The sequence below is a fragment of the Neomonachus schauinslandi genome, unplaced genomic scaffold (genome assembly GCF_002201575.2).
Source record: "Neomonachus schauinslandi unplaced genomic scaffold, ASM220157v2 HiC_scaffold_40, whole genome shotgun sequence".
Lineage (NCBI taxonomy): Eukaryota > Metazoa > Chordata > Mammalia > Carnivora > Phocidae > Neomonachus > Neomonachus schauinslandi.
Window position 1 is genome coordinate 19952 of NW_025408742.1, and position 7363 is coordinate 27314.

At 51.0% G+C, this 7363-nt stretch overlaps 1 non-coding gene across 1 annotated transcript; it reads right to left on the reverse strand.

The window, feature by feature from the left end:
• Positions 1–87: 87 nt before the first annotated feature.
• Positions 88–4198, reverse strand: LOC110573697. The gene is made up of 3 exons (XR_006539499.1): positions 4005–4198; positions 3624–3751; positions 88–236 (listed from the first exon to the last, which is right to left on the reverse strand). It is a non-coding gene; the product is annotated as an uncharacterized LOC110573697 (transcript).
• Between the last annotated feature and the right edge of the window lie 3165 nt (positions 4199–7363).

Genomic DNA, 7363 nt, shown 5'->3' on the forward strand with positions numbered 1-7363 from the left:
GGCTGCGGCACGGCGGGCGGCGGCGCGGAGCGCGGAGCCCCGGCGGGCGGCGCCCGGGGCTCGGGAGGCGGCCCGCCGCCGTGACGGCTCAGGAACGAAGTGTCCCCGAAGGCGTCGCCGCCGCGCCCCACGTGCAGCGTGTGCCGGAAGTCGCCGAGCGGCGCGGAGATGGACAGGGCGCCGCGCTCCGGCCGCTTCTTGGGCTGCGCGGGGCCCAGCTGCTTCAGAACCGGCATCTGCGGGGATGGGGTCGGGGTGGGGACGGGTCAGCGCCGCCTCCGCCCGGAGGGGGCGACCCAGCCCACGTCCCCACCCTGGGCCTAGACAGCGGTTCAGAGGATGCTCTCCCAAACGACAGGACGGCAGATGGTGGCGGGAAACGGCGTCTCCGGAGGCCCTAAGTCACAGACTGCAATTTAGGTCCGCCCGTGACCACCGCGCGCCATGCTGATTCCACTAAGAACTAATATCACAGTCCTTCTACCGGCCGGGCAACAGGCAACATGCTTCACCAACTCTTCCAAGTGTCTCCTAAGCTTGGCAGAGAAACTCCAGCTTCTCCGAGGCCCCTTCCCTGAAGACAGGGCTGACTTTGTCCACCAAGTGCCTAGGGCCCACCACACTTGTAGAGGCCCCCCAAAATGTTACAGGGTTTTAACTTATTTTAAAATGTGTGGATTATGTCTGTCTTTACACCAACACAGTTATAAAATATAAATAAATATGTATGCATGCAAGCTTTGCCTAGGGCACACACAAGTCATAATGCAGGTCTGCCTAAAACCTCAAATTCAGGTTCAGGGTGGGCCTGGGCATCTATAGACTTGTACAACATTTTATAATTCGAGTTATTTGCTTTTGAAAGGGACAATATAATGTGGGGGTTTTTTGCTTTTTTTTTTTTTGCAAATTTTTCTATTTATTTCTCTAAAAATAGCAATAAAATAAATAAATAAAATAAAAAAATAAATTTGAAACTGGCAGCTAGTCCCCTATAAACTTGGTGTGCGATTGTCTCATGGCTGCCCTGGCTTCTACGGTAAATATGGTAAATTGCCAACATTTGCCTATATCCTGGAACCTGGCTGTTTTTATGGAACTTCTGGGAAGGACTTTGATGACCTTGTACTTTTGTTTTAACAGTCACTGTTATCATAATAATAAAAAAGAAATCTTTCTGTTTGAATTGAAGCCCCACCCTTTCTTTGCCAGCTGTATGATTGGGATAAATTATGTGGTTTCTCTATGTCTGTTTCCTCTCTGTAAAATGGATAAAATAACACTACCTTCCTTGCAGGGCACATAGAAAATCTCAATTAAAGACAACTATATTTGTAATAGTGCCAGCTAATTAGTAGTGCTAGTGCTGGGGGCGGGGGGAGGGGAGGATGTTTCCTCAAATAACTATAGAACAAGATCAAGATTTGATAAAATCCTATGAAAAAGTCAAAGCAGCCAGCACTATTCTTTTAGTAACTAGCACCCTGGGAAATATCACTGATAATGCAGAGAAAAATTAAAGCTAAGAGGATTTAAAATAATTATAGTCGGATGTGTTCTGAGGATCGCCCTTTACCCTATCCCAACACACACACACACACACACACACACACACACACACACACACTCTTTATATTTATTTCTCTGGGAAAACCAGTCTTGATTTACCACCTCTGTAGTGTTTCTCAAACTTCTCTGACCTCAGCCTAGATGAATAAATATATTTTAACGGCAACGTGACACGCAATCACCTCTCCTCTCCACAACCCCCGCAAGGGAAACAAACATTTTATGAAACAAGACTTACAACATGCTAGGCACTCAGATATTTTCAATTCTAATCTATTTTATTTTTTTTTAAATGCTTACCTCTGCTCATTAATAAATCTCAATCCACAGTTTAAAAAAAGAAAAAGAAAAACAAAAACCAACCCTCTCTCCGTGCTAGCAGTGCCCGGCCTTACTCTGCAGTGAGTTGCAGGTGAAAAGAACACAACTCAGCCAAATGCCTAGGTTTCCATCTGGCTGTGTGTGTGTGTGTGGCTTTGGGCAAGCTACTTAGCCTTTTTGACTTCATTTCCTCCTCTCCAAAATGGAACATAGGAATATAGGATGTTCCTGTAACACTTCCTAGTCTCTGCAAGATTGGTCGGATGTTGCCAGTAAAGTCTTGGCAATACCCAGGACACAGCAAAAGTTCAATAAAATGCTCAGTGGCCACCTGGGATCATTCTCCCATGTCCCAGAGAAGGACACACTCAGAGAGGGTATGTGACTTGCCCAAGGTCACAAAGCCAGTTCTGTGGGACCCCGGAGCCTAGACTTAGCACTTCCACTGCCTGCTGCCTCTTGAACTGACCCCTCCCTGACAGCTCTCTGCCATTTGGCTCTTCTCCCTGCCCATACCCTAGTTTGTCCCTCATCCCATCCTTCTGTGGCCCTACCAGGGCACCAACGCCACAATGCCACTGCCATTTTCCAGTGCCTGGCCAAACACACCTGCCATTTCCTTTCCGTGGGACCCTGAACTCACTTCCTCAACCTTAAACCTCAGTTTAGTCCACTGAAAAACGGAGTCAGAATGCCTGTTTGCTAGGGGTACTTGTGAAGTGTAGTCACGATGCTGATGTTGTATGTCCTAAGCACTTATTCTGGGCCAGGTAGGGGACCTAAGTGCGTTACTCAAATAAACAAATTCATTCAATCCTCAGAACAACTCAGCTTTACAGAGGTGGTGGCTGAGGCACAGAGAGGTAGAGTAAGTTGCCCTGGGTCACACAGCAATAAATGTTGGGGGCTGGTTTTGGAAACCAGGCAGAGTCTAAACCTGTTGAGAGTCTGAAGATGATATCCTATTGTTCATAGCCCCCCTTGGATAGGGTGGGTGGGTGTGCATCCCCATGGAAACAATGTTTCCATATCCAGGGATTTCCTACACCCCTGACCATGTTTGTTTGCGTTTCTTTCCTTTTTTCCACCCCAGACAGAGAATAATGAGTTAGAAATCGTTTTTGAGTGCGGCCTCTTCTTGCCAGCTCTGAGGGCCTCGGGCAAGTCACTCCACTTCGGAGTGACTCGAACCTCAGGGTCCTCTTAAATAGAGGGCTCTAACCTCCCTCTAGCAGAGTTGTGTGCTTGATGCAATGAGGTCATGCTAGGAAAAAACCCCCTCAGCCGGCCAGGGCTCCTACAGAGGGGCTGTTGTTAGTGACAAACGCCCAAGGGGCAGAGCGTGCAGGAGCGAGGGCGGGACCCCGAGGGGCCCTAGCCCTGCGACTCGGGGCTCGGCGGAGCCGCCCTCCTCCTGCCTCCCTCCGCCCCAGCTGCGGGAGTGGAGGGCACAGCTGGTTCACCTCTGTCCTCTCCGGCCCCAGCCCCGCCAAGACGGAAATAACCGCCCGCTCCACACCCGGCCCGACCGGTTCTCGGCTCTGGGGGGAGGCGGCGAGGTGGGCGGAGCGGGGCCCGGGAGGGGGAGACCCCCGCCCGTGGGCTCGCCGCACTTCCTCGGGCCACGTGGCTGCCTCCCGGACTTGAGCGCCCGCGGTCCCTTTGCCCGTCTGTCCCGCGTCCCTCCGGACCTGACCCGGGACCCCGGGGCCCGGCTCCCCGCGGCCCCTTACCTCTTGGTCCTCGCTGAGTGGGGCAGGCGCGCTCTCAGGCTTAGACTGGGGGACCCCCCCCCCTCCTTGGTTTGGAGCCCACCTCCGCCTCCGAGGCCTTCTTCCTTCTTCCTCCCGGCTGTTCTCACCTGGCAAAGAAGTATCATGCGGAACCTGGAGGGGGGTCCAGGACCCAGGCGCCCGGGTCGACAGTGCCGCCTCCTCAGGACATCCCCCCCCCCCCTCAGGTCCCAGGAGTCCTGCCTCCTACCTTTCTTACTGTTCAGACCCAGGAGTCAGAGGTTCCCAAGCCCCCCTCCCTCAGGCCCTGGGGTCCAGGCCTCAGACCCAGGAGCCCGGGCCCCACCCCTGGCAGGTCCTGGCATCGGGTCTCTTCTTTACCTGCACCGGGGACCGAAGTGTCAGCCCCTCTCGGGGGCCATGGTAGGAACCCAAACGGGCCGCGGAGTCACCGACCAGGCCAGCTCAGTCCGTCTGGGGCAGAGAGGGTTAAGGCGCAGGCCCCTCCCAAGCCTTCCTTATCCCCCAAAAGTTTGCCTCTAGGATTTAAAGGACTCGAAAGCAGCGGTGGAAAAGCTGAGGCCTCCGGGCAGAGTGTGGGGGCGGGACGAGGCCCGGACTGGGTGTGCACAGAGGACACGCAGAAGGGGTGGGGGATGGCCAGGGCGCGCCCCCCAGCCCGGCCCCTCCCCCTGCCCAGCTTGGAATTTCCTGAAGCTGGGGAAGTCTGGTTGTTTAGAAGAGTAATTTCTTCCAGATTGCAGCGGTTGGAGGAGAGAGAGAGAGAATGTGTGTGTGTAGAGGGAGGACGGGTGAGAGGAAGGGAGAGGGACAGAGGGAGACAGAGTGTAAGAGAGAGAATGAAACAGGCGGGGGTCCCTGAGTCCGCAGGAGGATGGAGGTAGTCTTCAAGGGGCAACTCTGACCCTGCTTTGGAGAGTTTCCTGGATGACTATCCCTGCCTGGAGCTGCTCATAGGAAGGTCATTAGAGGACTCTGAGCGCTTGTGCCTTTTGGTGACAAGAAGAGTCGCACATCCGAGTGTTGGGAAGATCCGCCCCAGTGTGAGGCAGGGCCTTCCTTGCGAGGAGAGCAGAGTCCCCAGGGAGGAGGCTGGCTCAGGGGTGAGCTGGGGCTGGGGCTGTGGGGCTGCAGAAGAGAGTCAGTCTCACAGATCACAAGGAAGTGCAGCTTGAACGAAATCTCCAAGAAGTGGCAGGTTCTAGGGCAGAGGAGAGAAGGAAGAAAGCTCAGAGCAGGCTGGGAGGCCAGGTGAAGCAGAGGGCTCCAAGGTCTCTAAAGTGGAGTTCTTTTTGCCTGGAGAGATCAGCTCAAAAGCCACTGGACACTGGCGTACTGAACCAGGCAGGGTATGGGACAGGATAGCAGGTCAGATCCAGGTACTAGAAAGTTCCCTCTGGGATTCATGAGAGGGAGAGACTGACTGGAGCAAGGCTGCGATTCAAATCCAGAGCAAAATTTAGGGGTGTGTGTTGGGTGAAGAAGGTTACACAAAACTCAGTAACCAAGATAAATAATATATTTAAATATAGATTTTTATTAAATATTTTATGGATGTTAAAGTCACATAACATAAAAGGAACTATTTATTTTTTTATTTGTTATTTGTCAAGATTTTATTTATTTATTTGAGAGAGAGAGAATGAGAGACAGAGAGCATGAGAGGGAGGAGGGTCAGAGGGAGAAGCAGAGTCCCCACCGAGCGGGGAGCCCGATGCGGGACTCGATGCGGGACTCGATGCGGGACTCGATCCCGGGACTCCAGGATCATGACCTGAGCCGAAGGCAGTCGCTTAACCAACTGAGCCACCCAGGCGCCCCTAAAAGGAAGTATTTAAAAGCGGTGTTTGGGGCGCCTGGGTGGCTCAGTTGGTTAAGCGACTGCCTTCGGCTCAGGTCATGATCCTGGAGTCCCGGGATCGAGTCCCGCATCGGGCTCCCCGCTCGGTGGGGACTCTGCTTCTCCCTCTCCCTTGTGTTCTCTCTCTGTGTCTCTCAAATAAAATAAATAAATAAATCTTAAAAAAAAAACTTCAAGTAAAGACAGGATCAGGGTTGTGATGAGCTGTATTGGATCCTGGGGACAAAAAGGAAAATCAGTCACATGGATGCCATCTTCATTTAAAACTTTGATATTTTGTTCATCATGGTTGTGTTATTGATTCTTTTTGTTGCATTTATTCATTTGTTGTGTCACATTGTTGTCAATCTTGGTTACTGACTCTTTGATGTTGCCTTTATTTATTTATTTATTATTATTATTATTTTGCATCACCCTCCTCCTGGCCCTGGCTGGGAGGCTGTGAGGCTAGGTGCAGGGACCCTGGGGAGGAGCCTAGGTTGGAGCAGGGGCCATGAGGATGGAGAGGAAGTACAACCAAAAGGGATTTGGGTAGGCTTACTTGGACTTGAGAACCAAGACGGACAGGATTTGCAGGAGAGAGGAGAGAGAGGAGATTGGTTTTCCACTGCTGGTGTAAGGAATCTCCACAACCTGTGTGGTTGACAACCACCCACATTTTTTATTCCACAGTTTCTGTAGGGTGAGAGTCTGGGTGGGACCTTAGGTCTGTGAGGGCTGAAATCAAGATGTCAGCAGGGCTGTGCCCCTTACTCGGAACAATCCTCTTCCAAGCTCATTAGAGGCATTGGCTGAATTCAGTTCTTTGTGGCTGTGGACCCGAGCTGCCTGGCTCCTGCCAGCTGGGGCTGGTGTGTGGAAGCTGCCTGCATCCTTCTGGTGCTTTCCATGCAGCTCCATTCTGCTGGCGATGAGTGGAATCCCTCTGAGGCTTCAAATCTCTCTGATTTCCCATTCTGCTCCATCTCCCTCCTGCCTCTAGCCAAAGAAAGTTCTCTGCTTTTAAGGGCTCATGTGATTAGATTGGGCCCACCTGGATAACACAGATGTATCAATCAAGGTTCTCCAGGGAACCAGAACAAACCCTACAGAGCTTAACATTTATTTTTTATTTTTTATTATTTTTTAAATTTTATTATGTTATGTTAGTCACCATACAGCACATCTTTAGTTTTTGTTGTGGTGTTCCATGATCCATTGTTTTCGTATAACACCCAGTGCTCCATGCAGTATGTGCCCTCCTTAATACCCATCACCAGGCTAACCCATCCCCCACCCCTCTAAAATCCTCTGTTTGTTTCTCAGAGCCCAAGTCTCCCATGGTTCATCTCTCCCTCCGATTCCCCCCCTCTTCATTTTTCCCTTCTCCTAATGTCCTCCATGCTATTCTTTATGTTCCACAAATAAGTGAAACCATATATGTGATTTTTTGCAAGGAATTGGATTTTGTGCTTGGAGGGGCTGGCTAGCCACAAATCCATGGGGCAGAGTGGAAACTCTATTAGGCTGGAGCAGATGCTGCAGGAGCAGAATTTCTTCTTCCCCAGAGAAACCTTTGTTTTACTCAACTGATTGGATGAGGTCCACTCATGCTCTCAAGGGTAATCTCCTTTAGTTAGGGTCAACTGATCATCACTATCAACCACACCTACAAAATGCTTCCACCAGTAACACCTGGGTCAGTGTTTGAGTGAATAACCAGGCACTGGAGCTGGGCCAAGCGGACACATAAGATTCACCATCATGCCAGGATAATCTATTTTAACGTCTGTAAGATACTTTTTTTTATTTGATGTATTTATTTATTAAAGATTTTATTTATTTATTTGACAGAGAGAGACACAGTGAGAGAGGGAAC